Source organism: Camelina sativa, chromosome 17 (genome assembly GCF_030686135.1).
Source record: "Camelina sativa cultivar CO46 ecotype springtype chromosome 17, ASM3068613v1".
Taxonomy (NCBI): domain Eukaryota; kingdom Viridiplantae; phylum Streptophyta; class Magnoliopsida; order Brassicales; family Brassicaceae; genus Camelina; species Camelina sativa.
This window is the reverse complement of record NC_141896.1, coordinates 27,838,872-27,860,139: the sequence shown is the minus strand read 5'-3', so window position 1 is coordinate 27,860,139 and position 21,268 is coordinate 27,838,872. Positions and strand designations below refer to the sequence as shown.

General features: G+C 37.2%; 1 non-coding gene across 1 annotated transcript; it reads left to right on the top strand.

Annotated features, from left to right (window-relative positions):
* Nucleotides 1-15,351: 15,351 nt before the first annotated feature.
* LOC147924388 (small nucleolar RNA R71) lies at nucleotides 15,352-15,458 on the top strand. The gene has a single exon (XR_015587894.1). It is a non-coding gene; the product is annotated as a small nucleolar RNA R71 (small nucleolar RNA).
* The last annotated feature ends 5,810 nt before the right edge of the window (nucleotides 15,459-21,268 follow it).

Here is a 21,268-nt window from a genome sequence, read left to right as displayed (position 1 = left end):
GATTTAAACCGTGAAACAATTATTTTTGCATTTTTAATCATCATATTAATAAGCATTAAAGTTTTAATTGTTCATATGAAAAAATATAGTTATTACTGAATATTAGAGTTTTTAAAAGAAGAAAATATTGTATAGATATTTTTGGCATATGTTATTAAGTGTAATAAATTTCTTAATATAAAAATTATTTTAGGAAATTATAAACCAAATTTGTAGAGACATTTTAGGAATCTAATTGATTCTGTTTGTATGTGCAATTTTTTAAGGATTAACTTTGTAAGTAAGTATAACTTAATGGATACCAAATGTATTAAAATTTATAATGTGAGAAATCTGAGGAATCAACTCCTAAGTACCTCAAATCAAGTAATATAGATGACTAAATCTATATTCTACAATCAAAATATGTAAAGCAAAAATTTCTATAGAAAGTCTATACAAACAAAATCTCTAAAGATAGTTTTGGTGATTTTATGGGATTAAAACTTTAATGGGTATAGCTGTTTTTGGAAAAATCGGAATGTATAGATATTGTTAAGATTTTATGGCAATAAATGTAACAAATGTTGGTTGATTTAAGAAAGTTTAATATTTAAGTTTTTTTGCAATATTATTTATGGAATTTTTTTAGGGGTTAATGTTGTAAATAAAAATTTTAATAAACAAAACTTAAAAGGCATAACACAAAATGTTACTTAAAAAATGTTAATATAGATTTCAAAATTCAAATAAATCGTGACCAAACAACGCTGTTGAATGGACGTAGTAGAAATGACTCTGCGTTTTAGTATATGCGACGGTAATTAGGTATCCGAAGTAGATGGATTTGATATGTAATTTATACTTAGTCAATAGTGTAAAGCATTTTTTAAGTTATACCGCATTCTTGATTTATCCATAATGACACGAAAGTTAAGGTTCCAATTAACACAAAATTTTGCGAAATATCAATATGTGAAGCTTTAGATCTTATTTATCTAGTTTTTAATGCAAAACTAGCATACTTTATTTGATCGATAGAAAATTTGTCGGTTATAAAGTGGAGGTTGAGATCTTAGGCCAGATAGGGACAGTATTTGATATGCTCTAAGATCTTTTCATTATTTTAATTTCTTTTCGAAGCAGATTTTTGTGGCTCTTGAAATTAGAAAACCTTTGACGATCACCAAATTCCATAGCTTTTTTTTTTTTTTTTTTTTTTTTTTGTGTGTGGCATAAATGTATTTAATTAAGATCAACAAAAGCCTTTTCGTTTGTCTTTGTCGCTTTTAAGTGTTTCATAATATTAATATACTTGATTATGATCTACCGTATACCGCAGAAAGTTTTTTATATCTTTTTTTGTTAATGTACTATTTAAATACTAATTTTGTTAATTTTAGTGATTTAATATATAATTTACGGTATACCCCACAACATTTTTTGTTTAATATATAATCTTAGTTAAATCAGTTTGATTCGATGTTGTTAAAATAGTAAAATAAGAATTTAACGCGTATTGAAGTATCATATCAGTGATATTTTATTTTTTTAATATTATTTATTCAATCATGTCGTGTCTTAAAACCCGTCATGTAATATAACTCGTTTATATTATTTTGAAAATTTAATATATTTAAATATTCATAATTTTAAACTTTTTATTAAGTTTAGATATATCAGTTAGAAATTATAAACTTCGAATTTTTTTATAATTTACTATATATGGTAAATTTACTATCTATGTATATTAGACACACACTTTTTATATTAATTGAGTAATATCTGTTTGTTTGAAAAAATTCAAATCACAATATATGCAGAAAAAGATTTATTATTAACTTTATGTATTATATGATGATTCACTACATTTAACTTTAATAGAAGAATAAAAAAAAAAATTAGTCTAGAAAAAATTGTAGAACATTATATATATATATATATATATATATATATATGTGTATATTTAAAATATTTTAGGTTATAAGGATAGTAGAAAAAGTTAACTAAACTTGTTTGGATATGAATATAAGCATTTAATGACATTCAATAGTAAATGTTTCCAAAAACATATTTTGAGCAAAAAATGCTACAATTATACTAGTATAGATATGTTACTGAAAAACTCTCTAATTACATATTTTACAAAATTAGAGAAATATATTTTTTTTTTGTCAACCATTGGGCCACAACTGGCCGGTCCATTAGCCAAATTCCTACATTCGTAGGAGCCGGGACATGATCCCGGGTGTGATGGTGCCTCTACAAATGGACTTACCTCTTGCCACTGCACTAAGGTCACTTCACATTAGAGAAATATTTATTGTAGAGGAATTTCAAAAATTTGGTGTGGACGGTTGATTATGAGCCAGTCGTGTATATAGAAAAAATGGTAGATTTAATTACTGAAAAAATAATACAACATTTTTTTAGGAAGTTTCTTTAGTCAAGTGGTTACAGCACCACCTCTGCGGCCGATCCCACCAGAGTTCGACTTCACTAAGTCGCGTTATCCCGCCTAATAGGGCTTGGCTATGAATCGGGCCTTGTCGATTCAATGATGAAAAAAAAAGAATAATAATAATACAACTTTTAAAAATGGATTATTTCTATATTACCTATGTTTATCGTATTAATTTTTAATATAAAACAAAAAATTATGGTAAATTTTTTTGTTTTGTAATGTTTAATGGATATCTATATATATAAAGTTAATTTTTCTCTCTTTTCCTACCTCCACATCAGCATCCACCTAAACAATGCTATATATTTTTTTGCATTAAAAATTATTATGTTAAATATTTATTCATTGCATATTTATTACTTATAATTAATAAAAGTAAAAATAAATAAAAACGAATTAATTAAAATAGTAAAAATAATAATATAAATTTATTTTAGTAAAGAATTAAAATTATAACTATAAAAAATGAATTAAGCAACATAAAATGGAAATTTTAAAATAGTATAAACAATACTATGAATTTGTTTTAGTAATAATGTTAATATTCAAATTTTAACTAAAAAATGATCATATTCCAAAATTTAGAATGGGTTAATGAGTTTTAGAATGAAGAAAGATTTTAATGCATGGTGGAGTAAAAAAAATACAATTTATGTAATTGTATTTATAAAATTCTAAACATAATAATAAAATTAATTTGAAATATTAGTTTCTAAGAAACATATATTACAAAGATTTATTATTAAATTTTACTTAAAGAAAAATAAAAAATTAATTGCTCTACTTGACTTAAAAGTTTTGATCAAAAATGAAGACATTGTAAGGATTACACTTTTTCTGGAAAAACTATGAAAAGACTATTAAAAAAATAATTTATCAAAAAAAGTCACAAAATATAGAAAAGTGATATGTAAGCCGTTACAAAAAGTGACATGTGATTTGTGTAGCATATCTGCTGTAATTCTATAAAATGATAAAAAAAGTAAAATATAAAGCAAGCTTGAGATTTCAGTAATTTTAATGCTTTTAACCCAAAACATTGGCGGAAACAACATATTTAAGTGCTCTATATTTTTTCATAAGACGAAGATGAGGTTGCATCACAAAATTAACATATGAGGTTTTAGAAAAATATGTAACTTAGATTAGTGAACGGATATTCATTGTCGGGTTCAGCCGTTTCACCATCTAAGCATTCTTGACTTGGTCGGAAATTTTATTATGGCAGATGATGCACTTGGACAACCCTATTGTAGCGACATAGCACTAAAAATGTTTATAAAACTTTGTACATTTGTATTTAATGTGGGATATAGATATGTTTAAACGATCTCTATAATTAGGCGAATGATCGTCATTTGACGTTAGAACTTTTAAAAATGTGTTTCATGTGATATGAATATGGATGAACTCTTCTAGAAATAAAATGTCAGAAAATTGACGACTCTTCCAATGAGGTTCTTAAGTCATTTTTTGTTACCACATGATATATTGTTGATTTACCAAAAAAAAAAAAATATTATTGCAAAAATATATATTATATATAGATTAGTAAAATAAGTATGGCGTTTATATAGATTTACCTTTTAAACTTCAAATGATTATATATATAATCAATAATTTTTATTGATAAAAAATTTAAACTTAAATTCTGCACAAATAGATATAATAAAGCAATATTATCGTCAACAATATATATGTTGTATATCATTAGTAAAGTAAGTTTAGTGTTTATATAGATTTATACTCAAAAGTTTGAATGATTATATTTGAGCTCAAAAATATATACTGATAGAAAATATTATAAATTAAAATTCCATCCTTGCGGTGATACAAATTCTAGTATATATATATATATATATATATATATATATATATATATATGATTTTGTTGTTGTATTTAGTGTTATATGAAAGCTAAATTAAACTTGATTATATAATGTATTTATTAAAATAAACTTCTAAAACAGAGCTCTTGTTAAAAATACAAAAAGAGAGCGACGACGATGGCGACATATCTAGGATTTTAACCTGATATTGAGAGAACCTTTCACGGTTGTTGTTAAGGGTGTTCGGGATTATCTTTGGGTTCTACTCGGCTATGATCTCGGTAATTCCAGATTCTCCTTGCTGGAGATCTATTTTGGGTTTCGATTGGGTGATTGGAGGGAGATCTGGCAGTTTGGGATTGTTCGGAGATTGCAAGAGAGAGGTGATTCGGTCTGGGACCTCCATTTATGGGATCTCTCTGGATTTGGTAATAGAAATGGAAAGATTTCTGTTGTTTCCTTTGAGGGTTGGCGTCGGATCTTTGAGGCAGTATACTCCTCGGGATATCCTCTGGCCTCCAGTTTCGATAAAAAGGAGAGGAAGGGATTTGGATATCTCTACAAGATCGATCTCTCGATACTATGGAGATATGGTTATGGTTCGGAAATCTGGGATCCTCTGAGGGAATGGAGTCATGAATGGGAGATTTGTTCGAACCCTCTGGAGATCGAAGACAACGATTCTCTCACTTTGCGATACGTTTGGTCGGCACAATCTGTTAGTACTGATAATCATGGTTTTATGATTTGGGACGAAGGTATGATGTATTGGCGATACAGATCAGGTCTGATTGATTCTTGGTTTTATTCTCTGGAAGATTTAGCAATAATATCGGATTTTTGCTTGGTTATTGCGAATCAATTAGCAACGATAGATGATATCAATTACCATTCTTTGGTTGATCTGCTGGGATATCTAGAACGATGGTTTTGGAAAGCTGGTTCTTTAAAAAGGTTTGCTCCGCAGTGTTCAGACCTCATCACAATCATTTGGTTCTCAAGTCTTTTGCTTTTGTCTGCTTTCTCTTCTTGTTTCCTTGGAGTGTTTGGGTTGTTCTTGTGAGGAGAATCATGTCTCAGAGTGACTTGTTGGGAAAGAGTGTCTCGGTTAAGAGTGATGAATGGATGATGCCTAAATGGAGAATCAAGATTCTGTACTTTGATAACTCGGCTCTGATTGCGGGGTACTCAAAGACAGTTGTAGGTTGCTGTATGAATCCTAGGATGCGGGACATGAAATCCCTTCTGTTCATACTCCCCAGGATCTGGCATTTGGAAGGGAAGGTTGTGGGTGCTGATTTAGGAATGGGAAAGTTTTAGTTCGACTTTGATAACGAAGATGACATCACGGAGGTCCTTCATATGGCACCATTCCATTTCGATCGCTGGATGGTGTCCATGGTGCGTTGGAGCCCAACGGTTGATCCAGCTTATCCCTCGGATATAACCTTCTAGATTAGGGTGTTGGGAGTTCTCTTTCAATTCTGGGCTGAGCCAACCTTCCGCAGCATTGGTTCAGAGCTTGGTCGAGTTAAGGCGGTTGATATTGATGGCGGAAGGGTTCGAGTCACAGTCAATGGTTTTAAACACCTGTGTTTGAAACAGTGATCGAATTCTACAATGGTGAGGAGACCATTGTTACATTGCGTTTCGAGAGGCTCCATGGTTTCTGCAAAAAATGCTTTAGCCTTTGTCATGATGTGGATCACTATCCGCTGTGGGCAACCTCGCGGATCAACCCTGGCCTTCACATTCCTATGGAGGAAGAACCAACTCGCCCTGTACAGAGTTACAAATGAGCTGTTACCAATGATATGAACAAAGGTAAAGGTAAGGAAGGAGATTACAGAGGAAAGAGCAAGGAAGTAGTGGCTCACAACAATACAAGCCAAAGGGAAACATGAATCTGGGCTCAAGATCCGGTCTGATGGGGAGGCTGGTGAACCATCTACCAAGTCACGTCGGTTTACTAATTATGCATAGTTCAATGACCATAGACATCTGCTGCGGCTTATGCGGCTGCTGCGACTGCTGCTGCTATTGCGGTGACTGCTGCTGCCTCTGCTTCAGGAACAACACTAGTTGAAGAGTTGGAACAGGGACAAATACCGGTTACCGAGTAGCCAGGGACAACTCAGGTTATGGCGTTCCACCACCAAAAAGGGTCCGCAGGCCTCTGTTTCAAGATTCTGGTCTGACCATTTGAAACACATTTTATTTTGTGGGTGAGATGATGAATGTATGAAATGATGAGATATGAAATGAATGGATGGCAGGGTGTTTCAATTCCCCTTATGCAATTGTAGTACAAGAGGTGTCAATCCAATCTGAGAGTTTGCAAGCAATCAGGATGTGCATATATGTCTAAGTCAAGCCAAGTATGAAGGATGTTTGTCATTAACAATCCTATTGATGAAGTGTAAAATGCAGAATGTAAAAGCTGCTAGAACTAGATGCTAAATGTAAATGGAACAGAATGATTATGACAATTATGAAGCTAGAACAGAAATAGAAACTATGGTAATGCAATTATTGAACTAAAGCAAGGGAAGTAATTAACAGGACACTAAGTGAATGCAACAAAAATGCAACTAGAATGAGACAAGAGATAAGACAGGACAACTACAAAGCATAAACAAGAAATCTGGGGATGAACTCGAGCAAGCACTCGACCGAGTGAAGATCGAGTGTAGGGTCGAGCTGGACAAACGCGAGAAAACAGAGTAACACAAGAAAAACAGAGCAATATGAAAGCGAATCAAACAACGATCAAACAACAGGATTTAAGCTAAGAAATCAATAAACAAGGAAGGCCTTGAGGAGGGATTCATGGGCTGGACTAATGATTGAGATCATCTAACTTGGTCAACAAATCTCAAACAACTTGAGCTAATCTCTGACAATATTTTCTAAGACATGTTTAATCCACTCTCATTGCAAAAAACAATCAAGCTCATATATATCTAGACTTGTTCTCACAAAGTAAAGAATCTACAAAAGCAGGCATTAAGCAATATGTCAAATACCAAACAAGACCTCTAATCTCTTAGCAAGCCTAATGGTAAACTCTAGATCTAGCCTTATCTATGCTCCTTAGACATTGGTGTGATGCTAAGAGGCTTGAAATCAAACCCTACCCTCTCAGTTATAGGATCAGCATTAAGAACATCTAGCCTAGAAGAGATTCTAAACAATCAAGCTTGACCAAATCAAACAAACCTCAAACACAAGCCAGCCTACCCATCCTCAAGATCCTAAGCAGCTAATCACAAGAACACATGATGAACATCAAAGTCATAAACCCAGAAAATTTCGAAACTTGCATCAATAGATAGATGAAACAGAGATCTAAAATATTGAAGAAGGAATCAAACACGAATTCTTAATATTTTGAGAGTTATGGAACCAACAAAATCCAAGAATCTAGTATTTTCTCCTTCAAGGAGGTAAAAGATCTAAAAATAAAAGTGCAAAATGAATAATTCCCAAAAAGGGTAAAAACGAGGGTTTTGAGTATCTAAAAAGCTGGAATCCTTGGTGGCTGCAGGGTACAAGCCCTTATATAGAAAAAGTAGTGGAAGCCCTAAAAATGCTAAAAGACAAAATAGCTAGGCGGCTCGGCCAACTCGACCTGGTGCTCGGTCGAGTGACCGGTCGAGTTGGCTTCTCTTGTGCATTTTCCACTCGGTCGAGTCCATCTCCGCACACGGTCGAGTGTCTGGTCGAGTGGGCGGTCAAGTTGGACTTCGGACCTTGTTTCTTCAGCCTTAACTCTCTTGCTTTCTCCTCTTGTTTGCTTCACTTCTCTTCAGCATTGCTTCCATGCTCCTTAAGCTCCAAAATCACCTGTTTATGCATGAAAAGATGCAAATGCAATGCAACTATACTCTAATGCAAGAACAGTCCTAAACCTATGCAATAATGGTCAAAATGGATAGCAAAAGATGCAAAAGATGTGAATATACTAAGAGAAAACAGAGTAAAATATATGAACATCAACACCCCCAAACTTAGTCTTTGCTTGCCCTCAAGCAAATAAACAAGACATAAGAAGGTAGGTGAGGTTTGAAAGTGGGATCTTAGCTCCTAAAGCTTGCAAATAGACCATCTAGAATCAATGTCCAAGTTACTAGTACTATGATGCAAGTTGAATGAGCTGTAATTAAAGATTTTAGACAAGCATATCACAACCTTTACTGATTTGAGCCTTAGATATCCACATGCATTCAAATCAACCATTTCCTTAACATTCATTAATCAAGAACATGAATCAATTCTATGCAATGCTTAAACTCATTTGGCTTGGAGATAAAGGTTTTGAGACAATGGTGGTCTCTCTTTAGAGTGGGGCTTATCAAATTCAAGATTCTCTCATAAAAAATAGATTGAGCTTTAGAAGAATGCTAAAGGTAAGAACACTTAGACACATACAAGAACAAAACCTTGTCTACCCAAAGGCACCCAAAGTGTTTATCCTATCAATCTAAACCCAACTGATCCTAGTGCTACCCTTTTAACTTCTTCTCTTCTCTTTCACCCTTTTTCTCTTTTGGTTTTCAAGTCTTAGGTGAGGTTTCTTATTTGGTCTATCTAGTGGGATGGGGGATTCTTACTTATTGCTATGGTTCTCTTTTCTTCTTATTCTTAAGACATGCAAGCATTTTGCTAGACTCTTCTTTTCTTTCTTTTCTTTAACTAGAACCATCTTCAACAAAATTTTACTTCCCATCCTTTCACTAGACTTTGTTCAAACACATTCTCCTCTTAAAGACTCTACCCTTTTTCTTTCTCTTTTTCCTCTTTTCTTTTTATATCAGCCAAGTCCCAAACCCAACAAGTGAACCACCTAGTCCTATCTAGTTTGAAAAATGCAAACTAGAACTACACAAGGCTTTACTCTTGTCAGTTCAAACCTAACACTTTCTACCAAGCTCAATCACAAAAATAGGCCTCACACACACAAGAATAAACATGGCTTGAAAGAAGGGATGGTTAAGGGGTAGGAAAATTGATTTTAATGGTTTAATCAGCTACTTGGATCAACAAGAGTGGTAAAAAGGAGAAAGATGATCCAAATATGTATATGGTATCCATAAGTTTAAAGCAATGCACACATTGATAATTGTAAGTCAATATTAGGTTCTTATAAAATAGGAAATGGCATCAAATCACAACATGCTTCAATTTAGACCAAATGCAATGCAGGAATTTAAGGCTTGGTTCAATCTTTTGCTTCTAACCACTCAACTAGCATCAAAGTACTATTAACTTGGGCATTGATCCTAGTCTAGTGAATAAAACAAGCTAACAAGGAAAAACTCATCATAGATCCCTAATGCAAATATTTAACAGTCCTACATGCTAAACAAGATCCTAATATGCAATGCAAACTACATGAACACTCTTTTTTTTTTTTTTAAAGATTTTTGCAAAACTTTTTCAAATTTTTAGGGTTTTTCTATGCCTTAGATGCTATGCAAATACTAACATGATGATGCTAAAAATTTGAAATAAGAAAACAAAACACAATGTCAAATGCTATCTCAAACCCTCCCCCAAACTTAAATCACACAGTCCTCTGTGTGAAAGAAATTTGATTGAGGATTCAAGACCAAAAACAAAACACAATATGAAATGCAATGGTATTTACAAGTGAAGGTGATAGTGGTACCTCAAGGGTTGTGGAAGAAACTGTCCACATCCTCTTGCATGCTGTCAAAAGTGTAAGTGGGGGCTTGTTGGTGACTTGGAGAAGGTGATTGGGGCAGCTTGACGATGGCAACCGACTGGGACTCGGTCGAGTACGTGCTCGAGTGGGGGGGGGGGGTCGAGCTGGACTGCGAGTCTTCTTTTCTTCTTCTATCTAGACTCCCTTGCTTTCCTGACAACGAAAACACCAAAACAAAAATCAAAATACCAAAAACTCCTAAGAAACAAAGACAAAGATACCTTAGGGACTTCCTCCCTAGTGAGCTTGTTTAGAGTCACTAAGCTTGAATTCTTCTAGCTTTTCAAGCTTGAGGAGCATCCTTGAGAAGCATTGTGCACTTCTCATGTGTCTCTTTCTCTCCCAAATATCTCTTAACGCTCTGACCATTAACTGTAAACTCAATACCATCTTTGTTGAGAAGTGTGACAGCTCCAAATGGTAAAATCTCCTTTATTTCAAAAGGACCTCCCCATCTACTTTTCAACTTCCTAGGGAATAGTTTGAGTCTTGAATTGTAAAGCAAGGCTTGGTCTCCAGCTTTTAGGTCCTTGATGAGAATCTTCTTATCATGGAAGGCTTTAGTTCTTTCCTTGTAGATTTTGGAGTTTTCTTAAGCTTCCAATCTGATCTCCTCAAGCTCATGCAAATCAAGGCTTCTCTTAGCTTGTGCTGTCTCTAGATCCAAGTTTAAAAGCTTGATTGCCCATAGAGCTTTGTACTCAACTTCAACTGGGAGGTGGCAAGACTTTCCATAGACAAGCTGGAATGGGGTTCTTCCTATAGGTGTTTTGAAAGCTGTTCTATAGGCCCAAAGTGTTTCATCAAGCTTGATAGACCAATCCTTTCTTGTTGTTCCTACTATTCTTGACAGAATGGCCTTGATCTGTTTGTTTGATACTTCAACTTGCCCACTTGTTTGAGGGTGATAGGCTGTAGACACCTTGTACTTAACTCCATACTTCCTTAGCATTCCTTCAAAGATCTTGTTGATGAAGTGTGTTCCTCCATCACTTATCACAGCCCTTGGGATTCCATACCTTGGGAAGATTATGGTCTTGAAGAGTTTAAGAACCACTTTGTGATCATTAGTGGGGCTAGCTATGGCTTCCACCCACTTGGAGACATAGTCTACTGCTACTAGTATGTAGACATTCCCATTTGAAGGAGGATTAAAAGGTCCCATGAAATCAATTCCCCACACATCAAATATCTCAACCTCAAGAATTGGATTTTGGGGCATCTCATTCCTTCTTGTGACATTCCCCATCCTTTGGCAAGCATCACACTTTGTGATGAACTTGTGAGTGTCCTTGAATAATGTAGGCCACCATGAACCAGCTTGTAAGACTTTCTGGGCTGTCTTGAAGGTTGCAAAATGGCCTCCATAAGTAGAACCATGGCAATGTCCTAACACTCCTTCAACTTCATTCTCTGCTATGCACCTTTTAAACAGTCCATCTGATCTCTTCTTGTATAAGTAAGGTTCATCCCAATAGTATCCATTGATGTCCTTGAGGAGCTTCTTCTTCTTATAGGGGTCCATGTCTGTTGGGATTTCTTAACACACCTTGTAATTGACTATATCAGCATACCAAGGCAGATCCTCACTTTCGAGTGCCATCCACTCCTCCATCTGGTCCTGCTCGACCGCGAGGCCAAACCCACTCGATCGAGTGTCTACTCGAGTGGTCGGTCGAGTTGGAGGCCGAGTTGTTCCAATTAGCATCAGTTTCTCCTCATGCATTGAATCATCGATTGGAATCTCCTCCTCTATCCTCATCCTGGACAAATGATCAGCTACTCCATTCTCTATCCCCTTTTTGTCCACTATTTCCATGTCAAACTCTTGGAGAAGCAAAATCCATCTCAACAACCTTGGTTTTGTGTCTTTCTTTGAGTAGATGTGCCTTAAAGCAGCATGATCAGTGTACACAATTACCTTGGACCCTACTAAGTAGCTTCTGAATTTTTCAAAGGCAAATACCACTGCTAGGAGCTCTTTCTCTGTTGTTGAATATTTTCCTTGAGTTTCATCCAAGGTTCTACTTGCATAGTGAATCACATGCAGCTTCTTATATTTTTTCTGTCCTAGGACTGCTCCTACTGCAAAGTCTGAAGCATCACACATAATCTCAATTGGAAAATCCCAGTTTGGAGCTTGGACTATTGGAGCTGAAATCAAAGCAGCCTTGATCTCCTTGAAAGCTTTCAAGCAATCTTCATCAAAGTTGAACTCAGTCTCCTTACAAAGCAACCTTGTCAATGGCCTAGCTATCTTTGAGAAGTCCTTGATGAATCTTCAATAAAACCCAACATGACCAAGAAAGCTTCTTATGTCCTTGACTGTTTTTGGTGGTTGAAGTTGAACCATGACTTCAATCTTTGCCTTATCAACCTCAATACCCTTTTCTGAAATCTTGTGTCCAAGAACTATCCCTTCTTCAACCATGAAGTGACATTTCTCCCAGTTCAAAACTAGATTTGTCTCCTCACATCTCTTTAAAACCCTGCATAGATTAGCAAGACAAGAAGAAAAGAAATCTCCATAGACAGAGAAGTCATCCATAAAAACTTCAACAACATCCTCAATGAGATCAGAGAAGATAGACATCATGCATCTTTGAAAAGTTGCTGGAGCATTACATAATCCAAATGTCATCCTTCTATAGGCAAAGGTACCATATGGACATGTGAATGTTGTCTTCTCTTGATCATTAGGATGAATAGGAATTTGGAAAAATCCAGAGTATCCATCCAAGAAACAGTAGTGAGTGTGATTAGCTAATCTTTCCAACATTTGATCAATGAAAGGAAGAGGAAAATGTTCTTCCCTAGTAGCTGAATTAAGCTTTCTATAATCAATGCACATTCTATGTCCTGTAATGGTTCTAGTGGGAATTAACTCATCATGATCATTCTTTACTACAGTAATTATTCCTTTTACAATGAACTGGTGAAACCCAAGTACTATCAGAAATAGGATAGATTACACCAGCATCAAGCAACTTAAGAATCTCCTTTTTAACTACTTCTTTTAGGTTGGGGTTTAACCTTCTTTGGGGTTCAAAGCTTGAGTACGATTCATTTTCAAGATGGATCCTATGCATGAGAGGCTAGGTGAAAGTCCTTGAATGTCATCCAAAGTATAACCAATAGCTTTTATATACTTTCTTAGCTCAACAACTAGCAAATCAAGTTCTTTCTTACTCAACTTAGCATTTACTATCACAGGATAAGTAGAGTTCTCACCTAGAAAAACGTACCTTAGCCCAGATGGGAAAGGTTTTAACTTTACTTTTGGTGCTTTTAGTTCAGACCAGTCATCTGTGGGGGACTCGGCATTGCACTCGCTCGAGTGGTTTTGGTGCTCGGTCGAGTGTATGCTCGAGTGGGTGGTCGAGTTATCCGTATTTGCTATTTGAACTGACCAGACTTCCTCTCTTAGTGCAGGTAACCCCTCAAAAACCTCTGGATGGTCTGATTCTCTACAGGAGTCCAATATCTCCTCATAAGCCTTGGTTTCTTTATGAATGAATCCTTCCTCCCCACTTTTGGTCAAAGCAGTTCTAAGGTGATCTTGTTCTGCTAGTTCTTCCATCAATTCCCTTGATAATTTGTCCATCTCTTCAACCCAAAAGGCTTGCCCTCCAATGGTTGGTTTCTTCATAGCCTCTACGATGTCAAATGTCATTTTGAGGTCCTCTCCCAAGTTGAGATCAATCTTCCCTTGTCTCACATCAATTATTGCTCCTGCTGTAGCTAGGAAAGGTCTCCCTAATATCAAAGGATCTTTTGGTTCTTCATCCATTTCCAAGACTACAAAGTCTGTTGGGACTTCCACTGCTCCAACTCTAACTGGTAGATCTTCCAAAACACCATGTGGTAGTCTTATTGATCTATCAGCTAGGATCAGGGAAATATTGCATGACTTATACCTTGTAAACCCTAGGCGCTTAGCAACTGATAGAGGCATTAGGCTTACTGAGGCTCCCAAATCACAAAGGCATCTGTTGAAGGTTAAAGGGCCTATAGAGCAAGGCAAAGTGAAGAAACCAGGATCTCTTAGCTTTTGAGGATTCACTTGTTTTTGGATTATGGCACTACACTCATGGCTAAGAATCACCATCCCCTGAACTTCTTTGATCCTTTCCATCACAACATCTTTCAAGAATTTTTGGTAAGGAGGGATCATCACAAAGGCATCTATTAGAGGCATCCTAAGCTCAATCTCTCTAACTTGTTTGTCAAGCAATGCCTTGTATTTTTCAACCATCTGCTTCTTAAATCTTCCTGGCAAAGGTAGTGCAGGCTTGTAAGGAGGAGGGATGAACCAGACTTCTTTTTCTTTGGAAGTAACTGGCTTGATTTTCTCCTGAAAAGCTGCTCGATCGGGTACTCGATCACACACTCGGTCGAGTGTGTGGTTGAGTGGTGGGTTGAGTTCAACGGTGTTTTCATTTTGAGTCTCTTCTTGTTGAAAACCCTCCCCATCTTGAATACCACTGTCCTTAGTGTCTGGTAATGCTCCATGTCTTGTTGGTAGAACCTTTCCACTGCGTAGGTTGATAGCATGAGCAGATTCTATAGAGTGCATAATAGCCTTGCCTTTGTTGTTGTCTTGCATTGGAGCATAAGCTAGTTGATTTTCCATAGTCACAATCCTGGAAGTCAGTGTGTCAAACTTGGCATGGAGTTCACTGTAAATATATGTTATCCTCCTGTTCAACTCAGCAAATCTGTTTGCTGCCTCAATCTTTCCATTGGTTTGCCCAATCAACAACTGTTGCAGCATGGCTCTTAAGTCTTGTTCATGGCATTGGTTAGTCTGAAACCCTGGTGGGGGACACAATTGGGGCTGGAACACTTATTGCTGTTGTTTGGGGACATAGTTGTCCTGTTGTTGAGGCTGTGGAGGTGGATAGACTTGATCTTGTGGATTGGCCACATTGGTGCTTCTATAGGAGAGGTTGTTGTTCTTGAATCCTCCTCCTTGGTTGTAGCCTTTGAATCCACCCTGGTTTTGCATATAACACAGCTCAGCAAATTCCCTCTCCCCCTCTTGAACTTGAACCTCTTCTTCACCAATGAAGTGAATAGACTTTTGTTGGCTAAGGAGGATTTTATCAAGCTTCTCATTGACCATCTTCAAATCCTTCTTGTACTTGTCCTCTTGGTCAGTGGAGGTTGACCTTATGGTTCTGTCATAGTCCTCATTGTAATTGCCATCTGACTGAGCGAGATTTTCAACCAATTCCCATCCTTCTTCCACATTCTTGTTGAGGAAGTTGCCATTTGAAGCTGTATCAAGAAGCATTCTGATCTTGGGAAGCACTCCTCTATACAAAGTACTTAGGAGGGACTCATTGCTAAAGCCATGGTGAGGACACTGAGTCTGAAATCCTTTAAACCTCTCCCAAGCTTCACAAAAGCTCTCATTGTTTCTTTGAGCAAACCCAGAAATTTCATTCCTCAATCTAGCAGTCCTTGCATTGGAGAAGAATTTTGCCAAGAAAGCCTTCTTGCAAGCATCCCATGTGGTTATTGCTCCAGTAGGAAGAGTCTTCTCCCAGAGGTGAGCCTTGTCTCCAAGTGAAAATGGGAATAGCCTAAGCTTGAAGCCATCCTCACTCACTCGATTAATCTTTGTGAGACCACATATTCTATCAAATTCATCAAGGTGGTCTAGGGGATCCTCCATTGGCAACCCATGGAACTTGTTGGCTTGAATCATGGAGATCAGTTCACTTTTGATCTCATAATTGTTGTTTGCTACTGTGGGAGGCACAATACCAGCTCTCTGGTTGTGTATGTTTGGTGCATCTCCAGCACCAATGTTCCTTGGTCTTGGAACTGGATCTTGTTGCTCCATTATGACTTGATCCTCTTTCTGTTCTTGAACTACTCTTTTTTGCTTATGTCTCAAACCCTTTTTTAGCCTGTCGATGTTGTCAAGAGGCCTTTGAAGATTTTCTTTGCCTTTTGACCTTGTGTGCATCAACAAACTGGAGTTCAGACTCGAACATGTACACGGTCGAGCGCAGGCTCGAGTGGGTGGTCGAGTCGACTAGGAAGTGATGTCTATATGTATCCGGCTTCTGACTCGATCAAGTGCTCGATCACTACTCGGTCGAGTGGTGGTCGAGTGAGTGGTCGAGCTGGTACCTGAAACTCAAGACAGCCAAGCAAAAGAAGATTCGAGTTCAGTAACTTCACAAGTGGATAAACGAACTTAATCTTAGACTAATCAAGATCCTAAATGTCACAAAAACACTCTCAAATGGGCAACGGCGCCAAACTAAAACACATTTTATTTTGTGGGTGAGATGATGAATGTATGGAATGATGAGATATGAAATGAATGGATGGCAGGGTGTTTCAATTCCCCTTATGCAATTGTAGTACAAGAGGTGTCAATCCAATCTGAGAGTTTGCAAGCAATCAGGATGTGCATATATGTCTAAGTCAAGCCAAGTATGAAGGATGTTTGTCACTAACAATCCTATTGATGAAGTGTAAAATGCAGAATGTAAAAGCTGCTAGAACTAGATGCTAAATGTAAATGGAACAGAATGATTATGACAATTATGAAGCTAGAACAGAAATAGAAACTATGGTAATGCAAGTATTGAACTAAAGCAAGACAAGTAATGAACATGACACTAAGTGAATGCAATAGAAATGCAACTAGAATGAGACAAGAGATAAGACAGGACAACTACAAAGCATAAACAAGAAATCTGGGGATGAACTCGAGCAAGCACTCGACCGAGTGAAGATCGAGTGCAGGGTCGAGCTGGACAAACGCGAGAAAACAGAGCAACACAAGAAAAACAGAGCAATATGAAAGCGAATCAAACAACAGGATTTAAGCTAAGAAATCAATAAACAAGGAAGGCCTTGAGGAGGGATTCATGGGCTGGACTAATGATTGAGGTCATCTAACTTGGTCAACAAATTTCAAACAACTTGAGCTAATCTCTAGACAATATTTTCTAAGACATGTTTAATCCACTCTCATGGCAAAAAACAATCAAGCTCATATATATCTAGACTTGTTCTCACAAAGTGAAGAATCTACACAAGCAGGCATTAAGCAATATGTCAAATACCAAACAAGACCTCTAATCTCTTAGCAAGCCTAATGGTAAACTCTAGATCTAGCCTTATATATGCTCCTTAGACATTGGTGTGATGCTAAGAGGCTTGAAATCAAACCCTACCCTCTCAGTTATAGGATCAGCATTAAGAACATCTAGCCTAGAAGAGATTCTAAACAATCAAGCTTAACCAAATCAAACAAACCTCAAACACAAGCCAGCCTACCCATCCTCAAGATCCTAAGCAACTACTCACAAGAACACATGATGAACATCAAAGTCATAAACCCAGAAAATTCTGAAACTTGTATCAATAGATAGATGAAACAGAGATCTAAAATATTGAAGAAGGAATCAAACACGAATTCTTAATATCTTGAGAGTTATGGAACCAACAAAATCCAAGAATCTAGTGTTTTCTCCTTCAAGGAGGTACAAGATCTAAAAATAAAAGTGCAAAAGGAATAATTCCCAAAAAGGGTAAAAACTAGGTTTTTGAGTATCTAAAAAGCTGGAATCCTTGGTGACTGCAGGGTACAAGCCCTTATATAGAAAAAGTAGTGGAAGCCCTAAAAATGCTAAAAGACAAAATAGCTAGGCGGCTCGGCCAACTCGACCTGGTGCTCGGTCGAGTGACCGGTCGAGTTGGCTTCTCTCGTGCATCTTCCACTCGGTCGAGTCCATCTCCGTACACGGTCGAGTGTCTGGTCGAGTGGGCAGTCGAGTTGGACTTCGGACCTTGTTTCTTCAGCCTTAACTCTCTTGCTTTCTCCTCTTGTTTGCTTCACTTCTCTTCAGCATTGCTTCCATGCTCCTTAAGCTCCAAAATCACCTGTTTATGCATGAAAAGATGCAAATGCAATGCAACTATACTCTAATGCAAGAACAGTCCTAAACCTATGCAATAATGGTCAAAATGGATAGCAAAAGATGCAAAAGATGTGAATATACTAAGAGAAAACAGAGTAAAATATCATGGAAGGCTTTAGTTCTTTCCTTGTAGATTTTGGAGTTTTCTTAAGCTTCCAATCTGATCTCCTCAAGCTCATGCAAATCAAGGCTTCTCTTAGCTTGTGCTGTCTCTAGATCCAAGTTTAAAAGCTTGATTGCCCATAGAGCTTTGTACTCAACTTCAACTGGGAGGTGGCAAGACTTTCCATAGACAAGCTGGAATGGGGTTCTTCCTATAGGTGTTTTGAAAGCTGTTCTATAGGCCCAAAGTGTTTCATCAAGCTTGCTAGACCAATCCTTTCTTGTTGTTCCTACTATTCTTGACAGAATGGCCTTGATCTGTTTGTTTGATACTTCAACTTGCCCACTTGTTTGAGGGTGATAGGCTGTAGACACCTTGTACTTAACTCCATACTTCCTTAGCATTCCTTCAAAGATCTTGTTGATGAAGTGTGTTCCTCCATCACTTATCACAGCCCTTGGGATTCCATACCTTGGGAAGATTATGGTCTTGAAGAGTTTAAGAACCACTTTGTGATCATTAGTGGGGCTAGCTATGGCTTCCACCCACTTGGAGACATAGTCTACTGCTACTAGTATGTAGACATTCCCATTTGAAGGAGGATTAAAAGGTCCCATGAAATCAATTCCCCACACATCAAATATCTCAACCTCAAGAATTGGATTTTGGGGCATCTCATTCCTTCTTGTGACATTCCCCATCCTTTGGCAAGCATCACACTTTGTGATGAACTTGTGAGTGTCCTTGAATAATGTAGGCCACCATGAACCAGCTTGTAAGACTTTCTGGGCTGTCTTGAAGGTTGCAAAATGGCCTCCATAAGTAGAACCATGGCAATGTCCTAACACTCCTTCAACTTCATTCTCTGCTATGCACCTTTTAAACAGTCCATCTGATCTCTTCTTGTATAAGTAAGGTTCATCCCAATAGTATCCATTGATGTCCTTGAGGAGCTTCTTCTTCTTATAGGGGTCCATGTCTGTTGGGATTTCTTAACACACCTTGTAATTGACTATATCAGCATACCAAGGCAGATCCTCACTTTCGAGTGCCATCCACTCCTCCATCTGGTCCTGCTCGACCGCGAGGCCAAACCCACTCGATCGAGTGTCTACTCGAGTGGTCGGTCGAGTTGGAGGCCGAGTTGTTCCAATTAGCATCAGTTTCTCCTCATGCATTGAATCATCGATTGGAATCTCCTCCTCTATCCTCATCCTGGACAAATGATCAGCTACTCCATTCTCTATCCCCTTTTTGTCCACTATTTCCATGTCAAACTCTTGGAGAAGCAAAATCCATCTCAACAACCTTGGTTTTGTGTCTTTCTTTGAGTAGATGTGCCTTAAAGCAGCATGATCAGTGTACACAATTACCTTGGACCCTACTAAGTAGCTTCTGAATTTTTCAAAGGCAAATACCACTGCTAGGAGCTCTTTCTCTGTTGTTGAATATTTTCCTTGAGTTTCATCCAAGGTTCTACTTGCATAGTGAATCACATGCAGCTTCTTATATTTTTTCTGTCCTAGGACTGCTCCTACTGCAAAGTCTGAAGCATCACACATAATCTCAATTGGAAAATCCCAGTTTGGAGCTTGGACTATTGGAGCTGAAATCAAAGCAGCCTTGATCTCCTTGAAAGCTTTCAAGCAATCTTCATCAAAGTTGAACTCAGTCTCCTTACAAAGCAACCTTGTCAATGGCCTAGCTATCTTTGAGAAGTCCTTGATGAATCTTCAATAAAACCCAACATGACCAAGAAAGCTTCTTATGTCCTTGACTGTTTTTGGTGGTTGAAGTTGAACCATGACTTCAATCTTTGCCTTATCAACCTCAATACCCTTTTCTGAAATCTTGTGTCCAAGAACTATCCCTTCTTCAACCATGAAGTGACATTTCTCCCAGTTCAAAACTAGATTTGTCTCCTCACATCTCTTTAAAACCCTGCATAGATTAGCAAGACAAGAAGAAAAGAAATCTCCATAGACAGAGAAGTCATCCATAAAAACTTCAACAACATCCTCAATGAGATCAGAGAAGATAGACATCATGCATCTTTGAAAAGTTGCTGGAGCATTACATAATCCAAATGTCATCCTTCTATAGGCAAAGGTACCATATGGACATGTGAATGTTGTCTTCTCTTGATCATTAGGATGAATAGGAATTTGGAAAAATCCAGAGTATCCATCCAAGAAACAGTAGTGAGTGTGATTAGCTAATCTTTCCAACATTTGATCAATGAAAGGAAGAGGAAAATGTTCTTCCCTAGTAGCTGAATTAAGCTTTCTATAATCAATGCACATTCTATGTCCTGTAATGGTTCTAGTGGGAATTAACTCATCATGATCATTCTTTACTACAGTAATTATTCCTTTTACAATGAACTGGTGAAACCCAAGTACTATCAGAAATAGGATAGATTACACCAGCATCAAGCAACTTAAGAATCTCCTTTTTAACTACTTCTTTTAGGTTGGGGTTTAACCTTCTTTGGGGTTCAAAGCTTGAGTACGATTCATTTTCAAGATGGATCCTATGCATGAGAGGCTAGGTGAAAGTCCTTGAATGTCATCCAAAGTATAACCAATAGCTTTTATATACTTTCTTAGCTCAACAACTAGCAAATCAAGTTCTTTCTTACTCAACTTAGCATTTACTATCACAGGATAAGTAGAGTTCTCACCTAGAAAAACGTACCTTAGCCCAGATGGGAAAGGTTTTAACTTTACTTTTGGTGCTTTTAGTTCAGACCAGTCATCTGTGGGGGACTCGGCATTGCACTCGCTCGAGTGGTTTTGGTGCTCGGTCGAGTGTATGCTCGAGTGGGTGGTCGAGTTATCCGTATTTGCTATTTGAACTGACCAGACTTCCTCTCTTAGTGCAGGTAACCCCTCAAAAACCTCTGGATGGTCTGATTCTCTACAGGAGTCCAATATCTCCTCATAAGCCTTGGTTTCTTTATGAATGAATCCTTCCTCCCCACTTTTGGTCAAAGCAGTTCTAAGGTGATCTTGTTCTGCTAGTTCTTCCATCAATTCCCTTGATAATTTGTCCATCTCTTCAACCCAAAAGGCTTGCCCTCCAATGGTTGGTTTCTTCATAGCCTCTACGATGTCAAATGTCATTTTGAGGTCCTCTCCCAAGTTGAGATCAATCTTCCCTTGTCTCACATCAATTATTGCTCCTGCTGTAGCTAGGAAAGGTCTCCCTAATATC